The sequence below is a fragment of the Scyliorhinus torazame genome, chromosome 7 (genome assembly GCF_047496885.1).
Source record: "Scyliorhinus torazame isolate Kashiwa2021f chromosome 7, sScyTor2.1, whole genome shotgun sequence".
Taxonomy (NCBI): domain Eukaryota; kingdom Metazoa; phylum Chordata; class Chondrichthyes; order Carcharhiniformes; family Scyliorhinidae; genus Scyliorhinus; species Scyliorhinus torazame.
Genome location: NC_092713.1, coordinates 211,270,851 through 211,298,147, shown reverse-complemented (window position 1 = coordinate 211,298,147; position 27,297 = coordinate 211,270,851). Strand labels below are relative to the sequence as shown.

The following is a 27,297-nucleotide window of genomic DNA, read 5'->3' as shown; positions in this document are numbered from 1 at the left end:
TGTTATGGTGGTACAAATTATATGCTTGTGTTTTACTTCCAGATGGTCTAATCTTATCTGCGAATATAAGTGTATTAAATTAGAAGTGGATCACAGCAAATTCAGCATAGCAGTAGTGATAAAGGGTAATTTGTTTATAGGCTGGAAGGTCTTTCAATAAATAAAGAGCTCGGTATGCATTCTAATAATGGACACTGTAGCTGGGATACAACTAGCACATGAACTCGGCTTTCATTTTAATCAATCAAAAATCTTCAGTGGTTAAGAATCATATTTATTTTACCAACAAAATAAATATTATTGCCTTAAATGGAACTTTTTATTATGGCAGAGAATTCATAAATCAGGGAATATAAATTATACCTTTCATCTAACGTGTTCTGGAATACATAACCACGGGACTTATTGAAATAGAATGGGGAGAGAGTGTATTTGTGTGGAATATGTAGCAAAATCATAACTATTTATAAAGAATAGTTTTATAACTTTATTACATCAAATGTATAGAAGGCAAATTGCCCCCTGCAGCTAAATGGAATCAGTCTGTCAAAATGTTAGTTGGGCCAAATGACTTATTCCTGGACCTAAATATTATGTTCTAGAATGTAATAAAAAAGATTATACCACTGGTCCTTCAGTTCCTCCGTTCGTCTTAGTAGCAGCAAGAATTATATGCAATCATTAGTTTTCAACATATTTAATCATTGAAGAAATGCACTTGGGTATAAGGTTAATGCTAGAAATTAGTCACAAGGTTAAATTGAAACTAGCTAATAAAATATTACCCCTGCACAGAACTACAATCAAAGTTCTGTACAAACATGGTAATTTGTTAGATGTGGAATATGTTTTCCAGCTGGTTGCCAAAATTGACATATGTATGCACAAAATAATTTCTAGTGGAGATTTTATCCTTCAGCTTTTTTATATTAATGAACAAAGTAAGAGATTCATTATACATGACTTCCATTTCGTCTCTTTACTTCTTTGATAGGCCTTGTTTGACTATCTCTAATGCTTTCTAATACACATTGATGTGAATTCACGTTGGCTCTTCGTCACCTATTTCCATCTTGATTGATGGACTGGTCAGCTTTATGGTTCATTATTTTACATGCACAGTTTATCAAGCCATGCAACTTATTTTTTCCGCCCTGTTTTTCTGCATTTATTCTGTTTTTATCCTCTTTCTTCTGACTTTCATTGGTGTGTGCTGTTTTCACTTTTAGGTTCTATCATGTTATTGGTCTGCTCATTCCATTTTCTTTCCAGTTTTTGTCAGACTTTATTTTCACTAATGTCACCTCAACTAACTTCTCTAACCTCTGCCCCCTCCATTCACATTGTCCCCCTTTGCTAGTTACAGGTGTGAAAATTCCAAAGCGCCCAGTGGCAAGCTCTCTAAACAGTAGCCGTTCATAGCAATCACTTGCATTTTGCTTCCTTTGTTACTTTTCAATTTCTTTATTCCCACTGCTATATATTTATTTCATTCATCAACCTTCATTTATATATTTAGTTGTTAGTGAATTCATTCTTTCTGACTTATAATTGCACCCCTCTACATTATCTTAATTATATGTTACTGGTTAATAGCCATCAAAATTTAATATACATTCTACACATACTGAGGCCAATTACAACTTGCCGTAATCGGTGACAGTGAGGCAGAAATAAAACAATGTCCTGGCTGCCACTAATCTTACAGGGATCTACTGCTGGGCAGCCGAAAATGTTGCCTATTTCAGTCAGTAGGCCTCTTTGAATATGCAAATCAAGGTCATACAATGTGCATAGGGCCGTTATTGCCATTTTATGACAACTTCTCCAACCAATTTTAACCTGTGAAAGAGGTGAAAAGACTAAATGTTACCTTATTTTTAAAGGGGCGAGGAGGAGGAATGCTTTCCTGGACTCCACAAAAATGATCTGTGTTACTGCCACACCAAGATTCTCCCCTCTGATCTTGACCACCAAGCACATTTCCTTTCTGACTCCAGACCACCCAATATTGCACCAGGCCGAATCCAGCTGTGTGCGCTTCACTGGTTCTAGCAAGCCCAGATGTCAAAGGTCTCTTTGCTGCTGGATCAGGCTGCCAAAGTCCGCAGATCAAAAGTTAAACTCTTCCTCAACCCTTGAAAACGCTCACCAGACTTGAGTTTCCACCTTCAAGCTTTCAACAGTGAAAGGTGGCACTGCACTCTCATTCAAGCTCCACCCATTCTTAGGATAGTCATTCGGCTACTCCTTCGGGTGTGGGGTTGAACATAATCTTTTTCCTCCGCAGTTTTTCAGACAATATCATGTCTTTAGTCCTGGAAGTTCAGTTCAGATGTCAAAAAATGTTTAATTCTGGTACAAGGATTTGTTAAATTTAATCTAGTTCTGAAAATTACTGCCCTTTTAAAAAGGTCTCTGTTCCCCACCCCACCCCTCCAATGCTTTTAATTTCTGGTCATAAAATTGTGATTTTCTTGATCTATTTTCCACATTTTTTTATTCAGTAAGTACAATGGTTTAAACATTGAGAGAATTTGGGAGATGTGTTTTTGGCAATGATTTGCATTCTGCTTTTTTAACCATTTAACTTACAATACAACACAGCTAGACAGTGGAAGAGAGCCACTGGAAGATGATGGTGTGGTTGACTGTCAAATTGGTGAAGGATTAATGTTAAATATGTAAATAAAATTTACATCATCAGTGATGCAAGATAATATGACAATAAAGGTAAGTTAAAGTTGCCATAGTCCCAGATGACCATAGGCTGCTTTCCTCTTTGAGGGAGAGAGCTGACTGGAGGGAGAGAGCTGACTGGTGGTGATTTAATGTGAGGATCCCCACACCTCAAGTAAGGGGCAAGGTTGAGCCAGTACAGGAATTGAACCCACGCTGCTGGCCTTGCTCTGCATCCCGAACCAGCTGTTGAGCCAAGTGAGCTAAACCAGCCCCAACTGTGCGTTAACTATAGCTGGTTATTCAATTTGGATGTTGTTTGGGGAACAGGGGAAGTCTTACAGAGTCCAGGTATCATAGATGTATTTTGTAACAAGGGACATGTTCTGTTTAAACGGTGTGTGATAGTAATTCATACATCCTGATTGCATGAGTGTAGAGTAGTCCTGTTGTGTGTATTTGTCCTTACTTCTATAAATAGTCTTTAATAATTGTTACATGGTTTCATTCCTTGGGTGTAGGGTATTTGTGACTTTTGAATGCAAGGAGAATGAGAAACAAGTAAGAACTTGTTATAATAAGTAAGAAGGCTACAGAAAATGGCTCTTGATCCAGCTCGATCTTACCTGGGAGTAGACAATGTAACTGTAGCAAGTTTGGAAAGTGTGTTTAAAACCAAATTAATGGAATTGGCAGATAAATTGGAAGTAGCTTCATCTACAGGAGCCATGGCTGAAATGATTGAAAGCCTAGCAACACATTTAAATATACGTGAGGGTTTAGCAGGATCCAAAATTACAAAGAGACATAGAAATTAAGAAGTTAAAGATGCAGGAAAAAGAGAGGGAGAGAGCGTTTCAACGAGAACGAGAAGAGAGGGAGTTTAAACAGGAAATGGAGAAAGCTGCAGGGACTTTGCACACAGGCAGCAGCAACTCAAAGGTTAGAGCAGACGGCGGAGGAAGGTGGTTCGAGAAGGAAACCTAATGGGGAGATGTTCCAATATGTACAAGCTCCACCGAAATTCAATGAGAGAGATAGCAAAACATTCTTTTGTGCTTTTGAGAAAATAGCTGAACAGTTGAGATTGTCACAAGATTGTTTGACCCTTCTCTTACAGGCTAAACTTATGGGTAGGGCTTATGAAGTGTATTTGTCCTTATCAGAGGAAAGGTCTGGAGATTATGAGACAGTGAGGAAAGCTAAATTTGGGGCATAGGAGTTAGTATAGGAGTTAAAACCCCAGGGCGGCACAGTAATTAGCACTGCTGCCTATGGCACTGAGGACCCGGGTTCGAATCCCAGCCCTGGTCACTGCCGTGGAGAGTTTGCACATTCGTCCCGTGTCTTCATGGGTTTCACCCCCACAACCCAAAGATGTGCAGGTTACGTGAATTGGCCCTGTTAAATTGCCCCTTAATTGGAAAAAAAATTGGGTACTCTAAATTCATGAGGAACTAAATAAGTACTTTGCGTCAGTCTTCACAGTAGAAGACATGAGTAATATCCCAACAATTCAGGAGAGTCAGGGGGCAGAGTTGAATATGGTAGCCATCACAAAGGAGAAAGTGCTAGAGAAACTAAGAGGTCTAAAAATTGATAAATCTCCGGGCCCAGATGGGCTACATCCTAGAGTTCTAAAGGAGATAGCTGAAGAAAGAGTGGAGGCGTTAGTTATGATCTTTCAAAAGTGACTGGAGTCAGGGAAAGTTCCAGAGGATTGGAAAATCGCTGTTGTAACCTCCCTGTTCAAGAAGGGAACAAGAAAAAAGATGGAAAATTATAGGCCAATTAGCCTAACCTCGGTTGTTGGCAAGATTCTAGAATCAATCGTTAAGGATGAGGTTTCTAAATTCTTGGAAGTGCAGGGTCGGATTAGGACAAGTCAGCATGGATTTAGTAAGGGGAGGTCTTGCCTGACAAACCTGTTAGACTTCTTTGAAGAGATAACAAATAGGTTAGACCAAGGAGAGCCAATGGATGTTATCTATCTTGACTTCCAAAAGGCCTTTGATAAGGTGCCTCACGGGAGACTGCGGAGTAAAATAAGGGCCCATGGTATTCGAGGCAAGGTACGAACATGGATTGACGATTGGCTGTCAGGCAGAAGGCAGAGAGTTGGGATAAAAGGTTCTTTTTCAGAATGGCAACCGGTGACGAGTGGTGTCCCGCAGGGTTCAGTGTTGGGGCCACAGCTGTTCTCTTTATATATTAACGATCTAGATGACGGGACTGGGGGCATTCTGGCTAAGTTGCCGATGATACAAAGATAAGTGGAGGGGCAGGTAGTATTGAGGAGGTGGGGAGGCTGCAGAAAGATTTAGACAGTTTAGGAGAGTGGCCCAAGAAATGACTGATGAAATTCAACGTGGGCAAGTGCGAGGTCTTGCACTTTGGAAAAAAGAATAGAGGCATGGAATATTTTCTAAACGGTGACAAAATTCATAATGCTGAAGTGCAAAGGGTCTTGGGAGTCCTAGTCCAGGATTCTCTAAAGATAAACTTGCAGGTTGAGTCCGTAATTAAGAAAGCAAATGCAATTTTGTCATTTATCTCAAGAGGCTTGGAATATAAAAGCAGGGATGTACTTCTGAAGCTTTATAAAGCATTAGTTAGGCCCCATTTAGAATACTGTGAGCAATTTTGGGCCCCACACCTCAGGAAGGACATACTGGCACTGGAGCGGGTCCAGCGGAGATTCACACGGATGATCCCAGGAATGGTAGGCCTAACATACGATGAACGTCTGAGGATCCTGGGATTATATTCATTGGAGTTTAGGAGGTTGAGGGGAGATCTAATAGAAACTTACAAGATAAAGAATGGCTTCGATAGGGTGGACGTAGGGAAGTTGTTTCCATTAGCAGGGGAGACTAGGATATTGGGAAGGTGCAAGAGAGGACAGGTCAGCAACATCAGGGTGATTTCACCACAAAATACAAGAGTCTGTTGGAGGGGTGAGAGATAGGAAAAAGGTCAGATGTTTTGACTGTAAAAAACTGAGCCACCCAAAATCATTATGCTGGAGATTAAGGGGCCGGCTGGTTGGGGTTATCAATCGTAAACAAGAAAAAAGGAGCTTACACACTGAAGAACAAGAAAACCCAGCCTAATTGGAACCCCAAGAACAAGAGCAGACAACAGGGAGGAACGGGTGTATCCTTTGCGCAGGGACAGGTTGATCAGCAGGTGGCGGATGTGTTTAAAGATTCTGCGTGCACAGACTGTTGCCATGTGGCCAGGATAACCTGGAAAAAAATTGAGATACAGATGCAGGTCAACACCTAATGTTGCGGGGCAACAAAATTTGTTGTCCAGCAGGGATATTAACTGAAAAAGGTTCTAGTCAGCAGCATTCAAGGTGAAATGAAAGAAATTCCTTTAGTAAAAATAAGCTTACAGAGTGGTTTGAAGACAGGGGATGCAGTGGTGGGCTGGTAGAACCTTGCCAACTGCAGGCATTCAATTAATTCTAGGGAATGATATAGTAGGATCCCAGATGATAGTGATACCTACTGTAGTCGAACAGCCGATAGAAAATCCAGCCACCGAGAAATTACAAATATATCACTCTGGAATATTTCCAGATGATATAGTGACACAATCGCAGGCTCACAAGTTACGACAAAAGAGGGAGGAGTTGCGAGGTCAAGTTATCTGATACCATCTTTAGAAAGCTAAATGCTAGTAAGCCAGACTTCGAGAGTGAGACCAATGAGTGTTCAATTCAAAGAGGTTGATTGAATTGCAAAAGGGTGATTCAAAACTACAACAGCTTTATCAGGCAGCATACTCCACAGCGGAAGCTGAATGCATTCCTGAGCGTTACTATATACAGGAGAACATCTTAATCAGAAAGTGGCGACCTCCACATGTTAGTACAGAAAAATGAGCCAAGATACATCAAATTGTATTACCTTCCAAGTACAGGAAAGAGAATCTGAGGATAGCTCACGAGATTCCAATAATAATAATAATAATAATAATAGTCTTTGTCACAAGTAGGCATACATTAAGATTGCAATGTGAAAAGCCCCTAGTCGCCACATTCCGGCACCTGTCACAGGAACACTGAAATTATTTCCGGAAACGTTATTAACCATGAAGCCAGACGCTACCCTTCAATTTTCAGGGAACGATTGAATGGACCCTGTGAGGTGCCGAAAAGATATTTAAAGAGAGTCGAGCATGGAATGAAAACAAGGGCTGACAGGAAAGAAAGTGCTAGTGTTATTACCAGTGTCAGGCGAACCCGGAAAGCTAGATTCAGTGCGCTGTACCACATTGAAAGGAAATTGAGTGAGGTAAACTATCTGGTACACACCCAGATAGACTGTAAATTGCAAAAAGTGTGTCATGTGAACATGTTAAAAAAGTATTGGGTTAGAGGAGCTGAGAGTCAGCAGAAGATCTTGTTAGTAATGAAGCAGAGGGAAGACAAGTGGTCAAATTCTGACAGTGACTTCCTTCTAATTCATTTGGGCAATGAAGAAGAAGTACTGAAAAATTTAAACCAATGCTCAAGTCATCTCCCAGATGAGAGCCGGAGCAAACGGAGAGCTACTGCAGTCCTATTTGCGGAAATGCACTAGGTAGAACGGGGTTACCGACACCTGATGTCGATGTGGGGACGCCATTCCCATCAAACAACATCCACGCAAGTTAAATTCAGCTAAATTGTCGCAAGTACAGAAGGAAATTGAGTATATGCTCAAGAATAACATTATTGAATTGAGTTCTAGTCATTGGAGCTCCCCTATCGTCAAGGTGCCCAAACCAGGTGGAACCAGAGACTGTGTGTGAACTTTAGGCAGGTGAATGCTGTAGCCAAGTGGGATTTGTTTCCTATTTCAGGTTTGGAAGACTGCATTGAAAGCATCATAATGCACTTGCTAAAGGGTTATTGGCAAGTACCTTTGACTGAGAGGACAAAGGATATCTCCGCTTTTGGGATGCCACAAAAACTTGCCATTCCAGATTAATAACGCCTCCACAACTTTTCAAGAGGCTCATGAACAGAGTATCTCGTGGATTGAGTCACTGCACCAGATACATTGATGACTTGGTGGTGTTCAGCCAGAGTCGGGAACAGCACTTACCTAAAGAAACTCTTTGACCACTTAGAAGAAGCCAATCTAAAGAAGAACCTAATAAAAAGCAAATGTTGGGACAGATAGTGAAACTTCCCAGAACCCACCACCAGAAAAGCGATTTTAAGATTTCTAGGCATGAACGGGTTCTGCCGTAAGCTCGTACCAAACTCTAGCTGTGCGATAGCCCCACTCAGAGATCTTAAAGAAAAAGAAGCACTTCAACTGGACGGAGAACTGCCAAACGACATTCAACCATTTAAAAACCGCGTTGACCACAAATCACGTGTTGTGACGAGCAGTCTAAACTGGAGTGAATGCTAGTGACATTAGGGTAGGAGCTGTGTTATTGTCTTGTCTTGGCCTTGAGAAGCCACTGGGATATTACTCAAGGAAATTAAAATCGGCACCAGCAAAAGTATTCAACCATTGAGAAAGAGAAGTTAAGCCTGGTACCAGCATTACAACATTGAGATTTATGTTGTCAGCAACCCAGCAGAGACAATCCTATGCAAAGACATGTGTGTGGAGTTTGCACCTTCTCCCAGTGCCTGCATGGAATTCCTGGAAAACAGATTTTTGGGAGCAGTGGAAGATTTTCTGGTATATTTTTCTCTGTTAATGCATTCTTTAAAACTTTGTAATATTTAATAAGATGGAACTAAAAACAGGACGGTTTAAAAATGAAGCGTCTCTCAAATTAACACATATCATTTTTAAAATGGGGGAACCATGTCATGAGTCTGCCTAGAAACCCAGTAGTAAACAGTATTCAAAGAGACTCAATTGGTATGCATCTCTCCCGGTAACAAGTTTAAAATGGCAGTTTAGATAATAATCAAGTGTGAATAGTGAGTGCCTCCCGAAGGTGATAGGTGAAGATCAGATGAGGTTCGTGAAAGGGAGGTAGCTCTTTTCAAACATTAGAAGGGTATTGAATGTCGTTATGACACCGGCAGAGGGGAAGGAAACAGAGGTGGTTGTGGCATTGGATGCTGAGAAGGCGTTCAACCGGGTAGAATGGGGGTACTTGATGGCAGTTCTGGAGCAGTTTGGGATTAGACCAAGATTTGTGAACTGGGTAAAGCTACTATACAAGGCGCCGAGGGAGAGTGGTCCGCACAAACCACATCAGCTCGAGATACTTTTCTCTCCACCGTGGGACTAGGCAGGATGTCCTATTTCCCCCTGCTGTTTGCACTTGCGATTGAGCCGTTGGCCATCGCATTAAGAGGTTCGGGGATATGGAAAGGAATAGTGGGGGGGAGGATAGAGCATAGGGTGTCCTTGTATGCAGATGACTTGCTGTTATACGTGTCGGAACCGAGTGTGTCGATAGGGGGAAACATTGGAGCTGCTTTGAGTGTTTGGGTCTTTCTCGGGGTACAAACTAAATCGAGACAAGAGTGAGTATTTTGTGGTGTCTCGGATGGGGGTGGGGGCAGGGCTGCCATTCCGTAGGGCAGGGACTCACTTTAGGTACCTGGGGGTGCACGTTGCCCGGGGACTGGGGGGGGGGGGCTCCGCAGGTACAACATTTCTAGTTTGGTGGGGAGAGTGAAAGCTGATCTCGTGGGGTGGTCTCTCTCTGTCACTGGCTGGTCGGGTACAGGCGGTTAAAATGAATGTGTTGCCGCGATTTCTGTTAATTTTGCAATGCCTGCGAATTTCCTGCCAAAGGCTTTTTTCAGAGAGATTGAGGGAAGGATTACGTTGTTCATATGGGGAGGGAAGGTGGCCAGAGTTAGAAAGGTGCTACTACAGAGGGGAAGGCAGGCAGGGGGTTTGGGTCCTCCGTCATGCGAGAGTACCTTTAGGAAATGGATGTTTAAGCAATGTACCTTTAAGAAATGGAGCTGATCATATTACTGAAGTGATGTCAGAGGGTGGGGGGAGCTGAGCTCACTTCTGCTTTTTGAGTTTCAGTTTGAGAACGCAGCTGGGAGTGTCTGTGTTTTGCTGTGAGCTGCAGGAACAGAGCTGGTCTGTTGATTTCTGCAATCCAAAGACTATAAATATATTGAATGTAACCCAATGTGCTCCTATTTTTGAAGGTTTAAAGTCTTTTGGATGTTTAAAGGAACAGTCTGAAGGATTATTTAGTGTTGTAGTCTTTTGGGGTTATCTTTGAAGTAATGGGTGTTAAGATATTCAATGGTTGTTTTTAAAACGTTAACTTGAGTTCATAGAATAAACATTGTTAGGTTTTAAAAACCACTTGTCCATTTCTGCTGTATCACACCTGGAGAGTACGCCGTGTGCTTCCCGCACCACAATCTATTAAAAGTTGTGGGTTGGTTGAACTCCCATGAAACACTTTGGGGTTCTGTAAACCCAGACCCATAACACTTCCGAACCCGATGTATTACTACTGGGCGGCGAATGTGGAGAAGGTACGGAGCTGGGTAAGAGGGGTTGATTCCCAGTGGGTAAGAATGGAGGAAGGTTGGTGCAGGGGGTCGGGATTAAAAGGACTAGCAACAGCGCCGCACCTGATAGCCCCGGGGAAGTACTCAGGGAGTCCGGTAATAATAGCTTCATTGAGAATTTGGAGGCAGTTTCGCCAACACTTCGGGTTGGGGGCAGGGTCAAGGGAAATGCCAATTCGGGGAAACCACAGATTTGAGCCAGAGAGATGGGATGGAAATTTTTGGAAATGGGAGAAGGGGATTAAGACACTGAAAGATTTGTTTCTTAGGGGTCGGTTTGCAGGATTGAAGGAGCTGGAAGCGAAGTATGAGTTAGAGCAGGGGGAAATGTTTAGATACATGCAGGTTTGAGATTTTGCCAGAAAGGAGATACAGAATGCAACGGAGGAGCCGGCCTCCACATTGCTGGAGGAGGTGCTGACGACAGGGGGATAGTGTTGTACCATCAATTCACTGCAAGACGATGAGAAAGAGTGAACAGAGGTTTTATTAACCAAGAATTTGCCTGCCTGTGAGTTCAGTAACAAGTGCCGCCCACGGGTGGCCATGTCTATATACAGCCCCAGGGGAGGGGGGGGGGGGCGAGCCAGAGGCGGAGCCCACTGGGGCTCCTGTACAATACATGGTGGTAGATCGTATTACTATTTCCTGGTCATAGGCCACAGTACTAAACAGACAGTTTATACTATGGTGAATACATTCACCACATTCACCCCGTTAAAAAAATGAAGTCCGACGGGGGTGAAGTGAGGTCATCATATATTCAGTCTGTCTGGAGGCCGGATTGTTCTTTTGGACCTCCTCAGCTCTGGCGGTGCTTCGGGTGCGGGCGTTGCAGTTGATGACTCCGAGAGCGTGTTGTCTGGAGCTTCAGTCCGGCATGTCAGTGTCGGTTGAGGGGAGGGGTGGTGGATGGCGGCAATGTAGGCGCGGGACAGTACAGGAGCCCCAGGGGGGCGCAAAGATGGTGGGGGGTGGCGGTAGGTGGCGGGGGCCCGTTGGCCGGGGAACCTGCGGGCGCCAGGTCCCGTAGGGAGACCGTATCTTGCCGTCCGTCTTGGTGCGCGGCGTGGGCGTATCGGGGTTGGCGTGCAGCAGCTGGACCCTCTCGACCGGGGGGTCAGTCTTATGGCTCCTCGTATGCTTCCGGAGAAGGACGGGCCCTGGAGTTGTCAGCCAAGATGGAAGCGAGACCCTGGAGATGAACTTCCTAGGGAAGACAAACACACGGTCGTGAGGGGTCTCATTCGTGGCTGTGCAGAGGAGCGACCTAATGGAGTGGAGCGTGTCGGGAAGGACCTCTTGCCAGCGGGGAATTGGGAGACTTCTAGACCGGAGGGCTAGAAGAACGGCCTTCCATACCATCGCGTTCTCCCTCTCCACCTGCCCGTTTCCCTGCGGGTTGTAGCTCGTAGTCCTGCTCGAGGCGATGCACTTACTGAGCAGGTACTGACGCAGCTCATCGCTCATAAACGATGTATCCCGGTCACTGTGGATGTACGCAGGGAAACCGAACAGGGTGAAGATGCTGGGCAGTGCCTTTATAACAGTGGCCGAGGTCATTTCAGGACATGGGATAGCGAAGGGGAAACAGGAGTACTCGTCAATGACGGTCAGGAAGTATATATTGCGGTTGGTGGACGGGAGGGGCCCTTTGAAGTCAATACTGAGACACTCAAAGGGCCGGGAGGCCTTTACCAGTTGAGCCTTGTCTGGCCGATAGAAGTGCGGTTTCCACTCTGCGCAGACGTGGCAGTCCCTGGTCATGGCCCTGACCTCCTCGGTGGAGTAGGGTAGGTTGCGGGCCTTAATAAAGTGGGTAGGCCGGGTGACAGAGGTCATCGTGGATAGCCCGAAGTCAGTCATCTTGCGCACTGGCGCATGTGCCGCGGGCAGGGAATCTGGGGGCTCATTGAGCTCCCCAGGATGATACTTGATATCGTAATTGTAGGTGGAGAGTTCGATCCTCCACCTCAAGATTGTCATTTTTAATTTTGCCCCGTTGTGCGTTGTCAAAGATAAAGGCTACCGACCGTTGGTCTGTGGCAAGGGTAAACCTCGTACCGGCTAGGTCGTGCCTCCAATGCCGCACAGCTTCCACGATGGCTTGAGCTTCCTTCTCGACAGAGGAGTGTCGGATCTTGGAGGCGTTTAGGGTTCGGGAAAAGAAGGCTACTCGCCTGGTTGAGGGTGGCGGCCAGGGTGACATCGGACGCATCGCTCTCTACCTGGAAGGGGACGGACTCATCCACCGCGTGCATAGCGGCCTTGGTGATGTCAGCCTTGATGCGGCTGAAGGCAGAGCAGGCCTCAGCCATCAGGGGGCATACCGTGGCTTTAATAAGTGGGCAGGCTCTGTCCGCATAGTTGGGGATCCACTATGCCCCAGGTATCGTTTGAGGGCCTTGAGGCTGTGGGGGAGGGGGAAGTTCCGTGAGGGGGCGCATGCGGTCGGGGTCGGGCCCTAGGACTCCGTTTTCCACAACACAGCCGAGGATGGCTAACCAGGTTGTGCGGAAAATGCATTTCTCCTTGTTATATGTGAGGTTATATGCGAGGTTGAGGGATTGGGAGGAACCTCTGAAGGTTGGCGTCGTGGTCCTGCTGATCACGGCCGCAGATGGTGGCATTGTTCAAGTACGGGTATGTAGCCCGCAGCCCGTACTGGTCCACCATTCGGTTCATCGTTCTCTGGAAGACCGGGACCCCATTAGTGACGCCGAAAGGGATCCTGAGGAAGTGGGAGAGTCGGCCAGCTGCTTCAAAAGCCATGTAATGGCGATCTTCCGGGCGGATCGGGAGCTGGTGGTAGGCAGACTTCAGATCTACCGTGGAGAAAACCCAGTATTGCACGATTTGGTTGACCATATCTGCAATGCGGGGGAGGGGGTACGCATTCAGTTTACGGTTTGGCTGTAGTCCACAACCATCCGATTCTTTTCCCTGGTCCTGACAACTACCACTTGTGCTCTCCAGGGGCTGTTGCTGGCCTCGATGACCCCCTCCCTCAAGAGTCGCTGGACCTCTGACTTGATAAAAGTCATGTCTTGTGCACTGCACCGTCTGCTCCTGGTGGCGATGGGTTTACAGTCGGGGGTGAGGTTCGCAAAGAGCAGGGTGGGGATGAACTGAAGGGTCGCGAGGCTCCATACTACGAGAGGGAGTTGGGGTCCACCGAACTTTAGCGCAGGCTTCGGTGATGGCATTAGAAGTCTAGTCCAAGCAGTAGTGGGGCGCAGAGGTGAGGGAGGATATACAATTTAAATTGGATGTACTCGGAGCCCTGTATCGCGAGGTTTGCGATACAGTACCCCCAGATCTGCACCGAATGGGATCCGGAGGGAAGGGAGATTGTCTGGGACGCGGGGTAGATGTGGAGGGAGCAGCGCCTTACCTCGTCGGGGTGGACGAAGCTCTCGGTGCTCTCGGAGTCGAAAAGACAGGGGATCTCGTGCCCGTTGACCCGGACGGCCATCACTGAATTTTTCAGGTGCTTTGGCTGCGACTGGTCGAGGGTGACGGAGCCGAGCTGTGGGTAGTCTGCGTGGTCGGAGGTATCGGAGTCACAAGATGGTGAACCCCACAAGTCACACGTGTCGGGCTGAGTTGAAGATGGCTGCCCCCATGAGTCGCACGCATCAGGCTGCGTGAAAGATCTCCTCTCCCCCCCCCTCCCCCCCCCCCCCCCCCCCCGAGTTGCACAAACGCGTCTGAAGGGGGCTTTCCCGGCCAACATGCAGCCACATTGCGGGGTCTGTGGGCCTGTGAGTCCGTGGATCGGGCCTGGTACGCTTTAGACTTCGGGGCTTTATGTCAGGCCAGGCAGACTCTGGTGAAAATGTCCGTTTTTGCCGCAGTCGCTGCATGTTGCGGTGCGGGCTGGGCAACGCTGCCGGGGGTGTTGGCCCAGACCACAAAAGTAGCATGGCGGACCCCCGGTCTGGACGGGCAGCTGCGCGGCACAAGCCTGTGACGTAGTGAGGGCCGCGTCGGTGGTGCCCACGAGGGGTTCGCTGGGTCTGTGGGGAACGCGCTGAGGCTCTGGTAGGCCACCTCTAATGAGGTGGCTAGTTTTACCGTGTCCTGCAGGTCCGTGGCCCCTTTTTCCAGCAGTCGCTGCCTGACGTAGTTAGACCGGGCCCCAGCCACGTAGGTGTCCCTGATCTGCAGCTTCATGTACTCCTCGGCCTTCACATCCTGGTAGTTGCAGTTTCTGGCGAGTAAGCTCAGGTTCTCCAGGTACTCGTCCAGCGATTTCCCCGGCGCGTTTACGGCAGGTAGTGAGAAGGTGCCACGTGAACATCGCGTTGACAGGCTTCACGAAACGCTCCTTCAGCATCGCGACAGCCACATCGTACATGTCGGCTTTCTCAATCATCACGGAGATTCGATGGCTCACCCGGGCGTGGAGGAGGGGCAGCTTGAGGGCGTCGGAGGGAGGCGTTTCAGAAGAGTAGAGGTAGGCCTCGGAACAGCGGAGCCAGTGGGAGAAGATCTACTTAGCTTCTGTTGCTCGTGCGTTGAAGTCGAGTTTATCAGGCTTTAGAGCGGCTTCCATAGTGATGTCTTCGGTTAATAAATTGTTGTACCATCAATTCACTGCAAGACGATGAGAATGAGTGAACAGAGGCTTTAATAACCGAGAACTTGCCTGCCTGTGAGTTCAGTAACAATGAGTGCCACCCACAGGTTGCCAGGTCTATATACAGCCCCTGGGGGGGACGGAGCCAGAGCCCACCGGGGCTCCTGTACAATACATGGTGGTAGATCGTATTGCTATTTCCTGGTCATAGGCCACAGTACGATGCCTTTACCAGGTGGGCCTTATCTGGTCGATAGAAGTGCGGCAGTCCCTGGTCATAGCTCTGACCTCCTTGGTGGAGTAGGGCAGGTTCTGAACCTTGATGTAGTGGATAAGCCGGGTGACCCCCGGGTGGCAGAGGTCATCGTCGATAGCCCGTAGTCGGTCATCTTGCATGCTGGCGCATGTGCCGTGGGACAGGGCATCTGGGGGCTCGTTGAGCTTCCCAGGACTATATACCATATCGTAGTTATAGGTAGAGAGTTCGATCTTCCACCTCAAGATCCTATCGTTCTTGATTTTGCCCCGCTATGTATTGTCGAACATAAAGGCTACCGATCGTTGGTTGGTGACGAGGGTAAACCTCCTACCAGCGCCGTATGGCTTGGGCTTCTATTTCGACCGAGGACTGTCGAATTTCAGAGGAGGGGAGGGTGCGCGAAAAAAACGCCACCGGTCTGCCTGCTTGATTGAGGGTAGCGGCAAGAGCGACCTCGGATGAGTCGCTCTCCACCTGGAAGGGGACGGACACATCCACCGCGCGCATCGCAGCTTTGGCTATGTCCGTCTTGATGCAGCTTAAGGCCTGGCGGGCCTCAGTTGCCAGTGGGAAGATGGTGGCCTTGATTAGTGGGCGGGCTTTGTCCGCGTAGTTGGGGACCCACTGGGCATAATATGAAAAGAACCCGAGGCACCTCTTCAGGGCCTTGTGGCAGTGAGGGAGAGGGAGTTGCAGGAGGGGGCGCATACGGTCAGGGTCGGGCCCTAGGACCCTGTTCTCCACGACGTAGCCGAGGATGGCTAGTCTGATCGTGCAGAAAACACATTTCTCCTTGTTGTAGGTGAGATTGAGGGTTTGGAGAAATCCGTGGAGGTTGGCGTTGTGGTCCTGCTGATCATGGCCACAGATGGTGACATTGTTCAAGTACGGAAATGTGGCCCGCAGCCTGTACTGGTCGACCATTCAGTCCATCGCTCATTGGAACACCAAAACCCCGTTCGTGACGCCAAAGGGGACCCAGAGGAAGTGGAAAAGGCGGCCGTCTGCCTCAAAAGCCATGTAGTAGCGATCCTCCGGGCGGATTGGGAGCTGATGGTATGCAGACTTCAGATCCACCGTGGGGAACACCCGGTAGTGTGCGATATGGTTTACCATGTCTGCAATCCGGGGAAGGGGGTACGCATCGAATTGCGTATACCTGTTTATGGTTTGGCTGTAATCTACAACCATCCGGAACTTTTCCCCGGTCTTGACGACCACCACCTGAGCTCTCCAGGGGCTATTGCTGGCCTCGATTACTCCCTCCCGCAAGAGACGCTGGACCTCGGACCTGATAAAAGTCCTGTCCTGCATGCTATACTGCCTACTTCTGGTGGTGACTGGTTTGCAGTCGGCGGTGAGGTTTGCGAAGAGCGAGGGAGGGTCGACTTTTAGGGTCGCGAGGCTGCATATGGTGAGTGGGGGGCAGGGGCCCCCTGAACTTCAGGGTTAGGCTCCTGAGGTTGCATTGGAAATCTAGTCCCAATAGGAGAGGAGCGCAGAGGTCTGGGAGCACATATGATTCAAAGTTTGCGTACTTGGCGCCCTCTATTGCTAGGGTTGCGGTAGTGCACCCTTGGATTTGCACAGAGTGCGACCCAGAGGCGAGGGAGACGGTTTGGTGCGCCGGGAAAATTTGGAGCGAGCAGCGTCTTACCATGTCCGGGTGAATGAAGCACTCTGTGCTCCCGGAGTCAAAGAGGCAAGGGGTCTCGTGCCCGCTTACCCGGACTGACATCATGGAGCTCCGGAGGTGCTTGGGTCGCGACTGGTCCAGGGTGACCGCACTGAGTTGCGGGTAGCCGGCGTGGTCGGAGGTGCTGGGGCGTCTCGGCGATGGCTGCCCATGTCGATCGTACGCGTCGAGCGGCGTAACAGATGGCGGCCCCCGTTGGTCGAGAGTGGCAGGCGGCGAGGAAGATGGCGTCAAAGATGGCAGCCCCCATGGATCGCACGTGGCCGGCCGCGTGGGGGAAGGATGGCCAAGATGGCGGCCCCCGTGAGTCCCACGTGCTGCGAGGACTGGAAGATGGCTGCTTCCACGGATAGCACGAGGCTGATGAGGGGCGCGGAGTCGGCAGACACGCTGTTTGGAACTCTGTGAGTCGGAGGATCAGGTCTGTGAGTTAGAGTTCTTAGACCTGGCCACGCAGACTTTGGCGAAATGTCCTTTTTACTCCCGCAGCTGCTGCAGTTCACTTTACGGGCCGGGCAGTGCTGCCGGGGGTGTTGGGACTGGCCGCACAAATAGCAGGGCAGCCCCCCCGTGATGGGCTGGCGGCCGCGCGGCACTGGACTGGACTGGGGTAGTCGGTGGTCGAGGGTCCACAAGGTCAGCCGGGAATGCGGTAAGGCTCGAGAACGCTACTTCCAGAGAGGAGGCTAACTTTACCGTCTCATCCAGGTCCAGGGCCCCCTTTTCGAGTAGGCGCTGTCTCACGTAGTTAGACCGGACTCCCGCCATGTAGACGCCTCGGATGGGGAGTTCCATACGCTGGGTGGCCGTAAGGGCCTGGTAATTGCAGTTGCATGAGAGGGCATTGAGGTCGCGTAGGTAGTCATCTAGCGACTCCCCAGGACGCTGGCGGCGAGAGATGATTATGTGTCGCACGTAGACCTCGTTCACGTGCCGCACATAAGAGGCCTTCGAGCTTCGCGAGGGCATCTGCGTTGGAGGCCTCGTCGAGTTGAACAGAAATTCGATGGCTCACCCATGCGTGGAGGAGGCTCAGCTTCTGTTCGTCAGTGGCGGAAGGCGTGGAGGCGGCTGTGAGATAAGCCTTGCAGCATCGAAACCAGTGAGAAAAAATTTATTTCCCCTCCACGGCCTGCGGATCGAGTTCCAGTCGGTCAGGTTTGAGGGCCGATTCCATAGTTGTGTTTAAGTTGATTAAATTGATGCGACCATCAATTCACTCGAGACAAGAGTAAAAGTAAACCGTGGCTTTAATCAACTTAGAACAGTGCCTGCCTGCGATTGAAACAATACTGTGCGCCGCCTACAGGTTGACTGCTCTTTATACCCCCCTTAAGGGGAGGAGCCATGGGCTGAGCCCATACATGTCCAAACATGTTCCCCTATGGATGATGCCATACAATGGCCCATAGGTGGAGCTCACAAGGGCAACAACATAGCATAGATGCAAATACAAAGGCAAAGCATGGTACTGATACAATGGTGGATTATTGGTGTAATACATTCACCACAACCAGGGAAAAGACTTCCCAGATTTGAGTATCAATGTGTGGTAACTATAGCTGGTTATCCAATTTGGATGTTGTTTGGGAACAGGGGAAGTTTTACAGATTTCAGGTATCTAGATATACAAAGAAAACAGCACAGGAACAGGCGCTTCGGCCCTTCAAGCCTGCGCCGATCATATGATCCTCAACCTGGAAACGGCCTCAACGGACCGGAGTGACAGAACCGTCACCCTGGAGGCGGAGGTAAAAAGGTTGGTGGCAGCCCAGGGGAACCGGAGGGGAAAAGTCAAGGACCACAAGAACAGGTCCCGAAAACACAACATCAGGATCATGGGCCTGCCAGAATGCATTGAGGCAAAGACCAGAAGGACTACATCGCCCAAATTCTGTGCAGCTATGGTTCGGAGAGACAGCTTCCCCAACCCCCATGAGCTTCTACCATGGACAACCTGACCAAAGACCCACAACCATAATGAAAGAGTCAAGAAAGATGAGGAAGGATATACCACCATGGCCACAGTTACAAGAATGTCATTTGTGACTGATCAGGGCTGTTTCAGTATGGTGGTAGGGGAAGAAATTTGATTGGGCAAGTTCACCAAAGTTCGACCAGAGATTGGCACAGGTTTGGGAGGCAACAATATGTTCAAGGACTTTTGGAGAGGTTGGATATGGGACAACAATCAGTGAGGACAGAAGAGTCAGTGGTAGAAATGTTAAGAATTCAGGACATGGATGGGAGCCTTGAAGGAGAGAGGAACAGTACCCGAGGAGAGAGGAAACCATTTACAATGCCAACTAACATGAAAATCACAAATGTAAGTTTGGTGGTCAGCAATTATTCAAAATTGAGTCAAGAGAGCTGCAGGTGCTGGGGCTTAAGGAGATCAGACTGAAATGTTCGGTGTTTCAGAACTTCCCTATCTTTGTCGCCTTATAAGTCTTTTTTCGGAAAGTCAATGGGCCGATCTCTGGGTTGGTGTGTGTGGGTAAGGCCCTGAGGGTGCGGCAGACTTTTTTTTTTTCTTTTCTTTTTTAAAAAAAAATATATTTTATTAAAGTTTTTCGATCAAACAAAAACTAAAATGTCCCATTTTACAACTTTGTAATAATATATACATTGATCGTTTTTGAAATAAATAATATGCTAACTAACGGCAACTGCCAACAACAAAATAAGAAACAACAGAAATAGTAACTTTGTAAAATCTAATATAAATAACTAATATATAAACACACACATAAAAACCCCCGAGGACCCAAATGAGTCCTCCCCTCCCCCCTGGGTTGCTGCTGCTACCGTTCCTATTTTCCCTTATCGCTCTGCGAGATAGTCGAGGAACGGTTGCCACCGCCTGGTGAACCCTTGAGCCGAACCTCTTAGTGCGTACTTTATCCGCTCCAATTTTATGAACCCTGCCATGTCGTTTATCCAGGCCTCCACGCCCGGGGGTTTAGCTTCTTTCCACATAAGTAGAATCCTTCGCCGGGCTACTAGGGACGCAAAGGCCAAAACATCGGCCTCTCTCGCCTCCTGCACTCCCGGCTCATCTGCAACCCCAAATATAGCCAACCCCCAGCCTGGTTCGACCCGGACCCCCACCACCTTTGAAATCACTTTTGCCACACCCACCCAGAACCCATGCAATACCGGACATGACCAAAACATGTGGGTGTGGTTCGCCTGGCTTCCCGCGCATCTCCCGCACCTATCTTCCACTCCAAAAAATCTACTCAGCCTTGCTCCAGTCATATGCGCCCTGTGTAGAACCTTGAATGCACCGTGTAGAACCTTGAATTGTATCAGGCTGAGCCTGGCACAAGAGGACGAAGAGTTTACCGTACTTAGGGCATCTGCCCACAGCCCCTCCTCAATCTCTTCCCCCAGCTCCTCCTCCGATTTTCCGTTCAGCTCCTCTACCATCGTCTCCCCCTCGTCTCTCATTTCCCTATATATATATATATCGGACACCCTACCATCACCCACCCATGCCCCCAAAATCACTGTCCTGGATCTCCTGCGCCGGGAGCTGCGGAAATGCACTCACTTGCATATAGCGAAATGCATTCCCAGGTGGCAACCCATATTTTTCTGTCAGTGCTCCCAGACTCGCGAATGTCCCGTCTAAGAACAAGTCCTTCAATTTTGCAATTCCTGCTCGCTGCCAAGATTTAAATCCCCCATCTATCCTTCCTGGGACGAACCTATGGTTGTTCCTTATCGGGGACCACACTGAGGCACCCGTCACTCCCTTATGTCGTCTCCACTGCCCCCAAATTTTCAGAGTTGCCACCACCACTGGGTTTGTGGTGTATTTTCTCGGGGAGAACGGCAACGGCGCCGTCGCCAGTGCTTTTAGGCTAGTTCCCCTACAGGACACCATCTCCAGTATTTCCACACCGCTCCTTCCCCTTCCCTCATCCACTTACATATCATTGACACGTTGGCGGCCCAATAATAATCACTTAGACTCGGCAGTGCCAGTCCCCCTCTGTCCCTACTGCGCTGCAGGAACCCCCCTCTTTACTCTTGGGGTCTTTCCAGCCCACACAAAGCTCATAATACTCTTGTCCACCTTCTTAAAAAAGGCCTTTGTAATTAGTACAGGGAGGCACTGGAACACAAAAAGAAACCTCGGAAGGACCACCATTTTAACCGCCTGCACCCTGCCCGCCAATGACAGGGGCGCCATGCCCACCTCCTAAAGTCCTCGTCCATCTGCTCTACCAGTCGTGCCAAGTTAAGCTTATGCAAGGTTCCCCAGTTCCTGGCCACCTGGATCCCTAAATACCGGAAATCCCTTGTTACCCTCCTCAATGGTAAATCGTCTATTCCCCTGCCCTGTTCCCCGGGCTGCATCACAAACAGTTCACTCTTCCCCATATTCAATTTATATCCTGAAAATTCTCCAAACTCCCTAAGTGTCTGCATTATCTCAGGCATCCCCTCCACTGGGTCCGCGACATACAACAACAAATCATCTGCGTATAATGACACCCAATGCTCTTCTCCTCCTCCAAGTACCCCCCTCCACTTCCTAGAGCCCCTCAGCACTATGGCCAGTGGCTCAATTGCCAACGCAAACAGTAACGGGGACAGGGGACATCCCGGTCATGTACCCCTATATAGTCGGAAGTGGTCAGATCGTTGCCTATTTGTAATCACACTTGCCACCGGGGCCCTGTACAGGAGCTGAACCCATCTAATGAACCCCTCTCCAAATCCAAATCTCCTCAGTACTTCCCACAGGTAGTCCCACTCCACTCTATCAAATGCTTTCTCTGCATCCATCGCCACCACTATCTCCGCCTCCCCCTCCGGTGGGGGCATCATCATCACCCCCAGCAGCCTCCGTATATTAGCATTCAATTGCCTCCCTTTAACAAACCCCGTTTGATCATCATGCACCATCCCAGGGACACAGTCCTCTATCCTCGTCGCCATCACCTTGGCCAAAAGCTTGGCATCTATGTTCAAGAGGGAAATAGGCCTGTATGACCCGCACTGCAGCGGGTCTTTGTCTCTTTTCAGGATCAGCGATATCGTTGCCTCCGACATCGTCGGGGGTAATGCCCCCCTGTCCCTAGCCTCATTAAAGGTTCTCGTCAGAAGTGGGGCCAGCAGGTCCACGTATTTCCTATAGAACTCCACCGGGAAACCATCCGGTCCCGGGGCCTTCCCTGCCTGCATGTTCCCAATTCCTTTTACCACCTCCTCCACCTCAATCTGCGCTCCCAGTCCTGTCATCTCCTGTTCCTCAACCTTCGGGAACTCCAGCTAGTCTAGGAAACGCATCATTCCCTCTTTCCCTTCCGGGGGTTTAGCCTTATATAGCCTCTCGTAAAATACCTTAAACACCCCGTTCACCCTCTCCGCTCCCCGTTCCATCTTTCCCTCCTCGTCTCTAATCCCTCCGATCTCTCTCGCCGCCCCCCTCTTCCTAGGTTGTTGGGCCAGCAGCCGGCTCGCCTTCTCTCCATATTCATACTGCACTCCCTGTGCCTTCCTCCATTGTGCCTCCGCCTTACCCGTGGTCAACAAATCAAAGTCCGTGTGCAATCTCCGTCTTTCCCTGTGTAGCCCTTCATCTGGAGCCTCCGCATATTGCCTATCCACCCTCAATCTCCTCACAACTCTCTCCCTTTCTTTACCCTCTTGTTTCCCCTTATGGAGATCAGCTCCCCTCTAACCACCGCCTTCAGCGCCTCCCAGACCACTCCAACTGGACCTCTCCATCTTCATTAATCTCTAGGTACCTTTCAATACATCCCCTCACCCTTACACATACCCCTCGTCCGCCAACAGTCCCATATCTAAATCTCCAGAGTGGGCGCTATTCCCTTTCCTCTCCTGCTTCCAGATCTACCCAATGTGGGGCATGATCTGAAATGGCTATAGCCGAATACTCCGTTCCTGCCACCTTCGGGATCAGCGCCCTTCCCAGGACAAAGAAGTCTATCCGGGAGTATACTTTGTGGACTGGGAGAAGAAGGAAAACTCTTTACTCCTTGGCCTAGTAAATCTCCAGGGATCCACTCCTCCCATCTGCTCTATAAAGCCCTTAAGCACCTTGGCCGCTGCCATCCTCCTCCCGGTCCTAGATCTGGACCGGTCCAGCCCTGGGTCCAGCACCGTGTGTGAAGTCCCCCCCCCCCCCCCCCCATTACCAACTTTCCCATCTCCAGGTCCGGATGCGCCCCAACATACGCTTCATAAAGTTTGCGTCATCCCAGTTCGGGGCATATACATTCACCAGCACCACCGCCTCACCTTGCAATCTGCCACTCACCATCACATATCTACCCCCACTGTCCGCCACTATGGTCTTCGCCTCAAACAATACCCGTTCCCACCAGTATTGCCACCCCTCTATTTTTCGCATCCAAGCCCGAGTGGAATACCTGTCCCACCCATCCTTTTCTTAATCTGACCTGATCCGCCAGTTTCAGGTGCATCTCCTGAAGCATGACCACGTCTGCCTTTAGCTTCTTTAGGTGCGCAAGTACCCTTGCCCTCTTAATCGGCCCATTCAACCCTCTCACGTTCCACGTGATCAACCGGGTTGGGGGGGCTCTTTACCACCCCCCCCCTCGTCGACTAGCCATCCCCTTTTTTAGACCAGCTCCTCACCTGGTTCCCACGCACCCGCTTATCCCTCCGACGCGCCCGCTCCGTCCCGACCATCCCATAACAGCTCCCCCTTCCCCTTAGCAGCAGCAACCCGGTTAACCCCCCCCCCCCCCCCCCCCCCCCCCCCGCGCCCCGCCAGATCCCTCTCTAGCTTAGTTGCTCCCCCCATATTGCTTCCGGAAGTCAGCAAACTCTGCTGACCTCTGCGTCCCCCGTTTATCCTTAGCCTCCCATCATCAGTGAGGCCCCCTCCTTTCCTGCGCCCCCTTTTCGCCCTCCACAATTTCCATAGCACGGGAACAAAGCCCGCGGCTTCCCTCTCGGCCCCACCCCTGATGGCGCAGCTCCCTCTCTCCTTCCCCCTCCCCTTCCCCACCGGCGCCCACATTTCTTCGTGTATGTCCCCTTCGAGGGGAAAGAAAATTTTTCCCCCATCTGATTCACAGTCCCTTGCCACCCACCTCACTACTTCATTTCAAACACTCTTCTCCAATCTAGTCCAACTTCTCCTCTGTCAATAAATGTCCACGCCTCTTCTACCGTCTCAAGTAGTGGTGTTTACCCTGGTGTGTAACCCACAGTCTTGCCGGTTGCAACATTCTGAACTTCACTTTCCTCTTGTGGAGCACCGCCTTGGCCCGATTGAAACTCGCCCTCCTTCTCGCCACCTCCGCACTCCAATCCTGATACATGCGGATCACCGCGTTCTACCACCTGCTGCTCCGTGTCTTTTTCGCCCATCTCAGGACCATCTCCCTGTCCTTGTAGCGGTGGAACCTCACCACTATTGCTCGAGGTATTTCTCCTGCCTTTGGTCTTCTCACGAGGACTCGAAACGCTCCCTCCACTTCCAGGGGGGCCCGTCGGGGCCTCAGCTCCCATTAAGGTATGGAGCATCGTGCTCACATACGCCCCCAACATCCGCTCCCTCTGCCCCTTCGGGAAGACCCAAGATTCTTAAGTTCTTCCTCCTCGAGCTATTTTCCAGGGCTTCCAGACTCTCCATACACCTCTTATGCAGTACCGTCGTGCGCACCACCAAGCCCTGTACCTCGTCCTCATTTTCGGCAGCTTTTGCCTTCACTCCACGGAGCTCCTTCTCTTGGGTCTTCTGCGCCTCCTTTAACCCCTCATCGCCTGCAGCATCGGCGCCAGCACCTCCTTCTTGAGCTCCTCCACACATCGCCGGAGGAACTCCTGCTGTTCCAGGCCCCATACCAACTGGCCTCCCTCCGCCGCCATCTTGCTTCTCACTTCCCTTCTTTGCCGCTGCTCCAGAGGATCCTCCGCAATCTGGCCACTATTATCTCTTCTGTCCATTCACATCCGGGGGGACTCCCCCCTATGTCGCCTCACAGTGGGTTTAGCCTTCGAAAATTGCCGTTGGGAATCCCGATAAGAGCTCAAAAGTCCGTTAAAACGGGAGGTGCCGAAACGTGCGACTTAGCTGGTCATCGCCGCACCCGGAAGTCTTTTTTTGAATGGGGGGGGGGGGGTGAGGAGCTGGCGTTGCCAGATTTGATAAATTAGTATTGGGGGGGGGGGGGGGGGGAACTAGCGTTGCCGGATTTGATCAATTAGTTTTGGGTGGCCAATATTGTGATGGTGAGGAAGTGGGCTGTGGAGGATAGGTTGGTCTGTGGGTGGGTGGAGGCAGCGTTGTGTAGGGGAATGGGTTTGGAGGGCACTTTTGTTGTTGCCTTTGCCATTACCGCCGACCAGGTACTCTGAAAGCCCAGTGGTGGTGTCGGCTTCAAAGATGTGGGGGCAGTGTAGGCAGCATTTTGGGCTGGAGGATACGTCGTTGTGGGAGCCGACCTGTGACAATCATAGGTTTGGGCCAATGGGGCTGGATATGAGGATTCAGGGGTGGCAGCAGGTGGGGATTCAGTATTTCAGGGACTTGTTTATCGGGGGCAAATTTGAGGGCTGGAGGACTTGGAGGAATTGTATGAACTGCTCAAGGGGAACGGATTTAGGTACCTGCAGGTGAGGGATTCTGTGAGGAGAGAGGTACCTTCTTTTCCGGGCCTGCCGCCTCTGGTGTTGCAAGACAAGCTGTTATCGGAGGATGAGATAGGGGAGGGGAGGATGTTGGACATTTACAAGGAATTGTTGGAGAGGGAGGGCACCCCAGTGCCTAGGCAGGGAGGTACGGGCCGGGACGTGGGTGGAGGCCTTGCAGAACGTGAACACATCCTCCTCATGTGCGAGGTTAAGCCTCATCCAGTTTAAAAGTACATATGGCCCACATGACGGTGGTGAGGATGAGCAGATTCTTTGCGGAGGTGGAAGATGGTTGTGAGCAGTGCGCGGGGGGGGGGGGGGGGGGGTGAATCACAATGGGTTCAGAGAGTCAAGTTTGGTCCAGTGAACTAGGGGAAGAGATAATGTGTCAGCTGAATGGTCTCAAAAAAATACTGGTGACAAAAAAGTCCATGGGCTTCTCACACTAGTAGGGGAGAGAAGCTTAAGGGGACAATCAATAGTGCAGAAAAGGCACAATGGCTTTTATTCACTCAACGGGATGTTACTACAGTGCTGAGCAGTTTTGAAGGAGAGCAAGGCTCTCTAGTGTTTTATGTAATCTAGCCAAATCTGATGGCACATGACTAAACCATTTGTGTCCATTGCTCTAGTCAAAATTAGGCAAAATAATGAAGGTGGACAATGGTAACAAAATACCTGAAAGGGGAAAAGTAGAAGGTGTCATAGGAGGTTGGCAGGAGGGAAGGAACCAGGAAGATCAAGAAAAGAGAAAGAAGTAAGCAGCAGGTCCAAGGAGCAGCTGTATGGAGGTAATTGGCAAACAAGATCAAGGGCAACAGCAGCAGGAGCTTGAGCTGATCCAACCCAATCTGCTGAAGAGTGATGAGAAGTGGTGGAGGATAAGTGAGTTCAACAGGAAACATGGAAAATCGCAAGGCAAAACTCATGGAGCAGAATACAGAGCAAGTTGGGAGGTAGGAAGAACAGATCAGAGCTACTGCAGCAAAAGGGGAAGAATTTCCAGCAAATGAACAGAAAACCAAGGATGAGCGTTTGACACAGGAGGCTACAACAGCTCACCTTCACACTTGAAGTAACCGAGTAGCAGAGCAGAGTCATGTCCGGTTGTCCAGCGCAGCAGTGCAATTCTTATAGGGAAGGAATCCAGGAGCCCAGGATGTTGAATTTGGGCAAAACTGCGACCGTTCTAAAGAGCAGACAGAATGAGCAGGATTAGGATATTTCTGTGGTTTTAGAACAGTTCTTGACATCTTAATTGTCAATTGAGACAAGGATGTTATCAATCAAAAGCAATTGAGCAAAAGGGGGCACACGCAGAAAACTCCAAACATTCATTAAAAATAAAGGAAAACTTCATACACGAAAACAGAATATTATTCCCCGTGTCGACAACGGACTTCAGCCCCCCCCCCCCCGGGGGGGGGGGGGAGGGGGTCACACTGGGTTTGCACTGCATATGTCCAAGCCAGGAACATCATTAATACGTTTCCAGACTCACGCTGTGTGTGTGTTTGACCAATGTGTTGGAAAGACGGTGGTACACAAGTCTAACCCGGCTGTGCTCCTTTTGAAGAGGTGGAATTGGCAGAAATAGATGAGGGGCTGACTGCAGTCCCGCACGCCCACCCCCGCTTTCCCGGTGGGTCAGCCTCCCAGACACGCGCCCGTGGTTTCCAGCTGAAGGGGAAGCCCTTGTCAAAGTACTTACCGCTCCGAAATGGTATTGGCGCCGAAAGCTGGAGTGACAGACGGGCTTCGCCGGTAGAGGCGGTGAGGGTTCGCCTTTGCGCCCTCACCTGGACGCGCCGTCTCTGGGCGGGATTCACAGCCTGGTGGGCGGCAGCCCCGCACGACAAGGCGGGGCCAAGCTGGCCGCGTCAGCGCGTAAATTATGATTGAGCCAGGTAAGTGCG

The 27,297-nt window shown here is 49.6% G+C and overlaps 1 protein-coding gene and 1 long non-coding RNA gene across 5 annotated transcripts in view; one reads left to right on the top strand and one right to left on the bottom strand.

The window, feature by feature from the left end:
• Positions 1 to 474: 474 nt before the first annotated feature.
• On the bottom strand, positions 475 to 27,184 carry LOC140426828 (uncharacterized). Its single transcript, XR_011948300.1, has 3 exons — positions 27,093 to 27,184; positions 26,444 to 26,570; positions 475 to 2,318 (listed from the first exon to the last, which is right to left on the bottom strand). It is a non-coding gene; the product is annotated as an uncharacterized lncRNA (long non-coding RNA).
• The window catches only part of LOC140426826 (lateral signaling target protein 2 homolog), a 115,537-nt gene continuing 91,086 nt past the window's right edge, over positions 2,847 to 27,297 (top strand). For 2 of the 4 annotated variants that reach the window (XM_072512056.1, XM_072512051.1), the window contains exon 1: positions 2,847 to 2,959. The gene's annotated coding sequence lies outside the window, so the exon portion shown is untranslated. The remainder of the gene's footprint in view (positions 2,960 to 27,297) is intronic. The other 2 variants (XM_072512052.1, XM_072512057.1) reach the window with 2 other exon arrangements.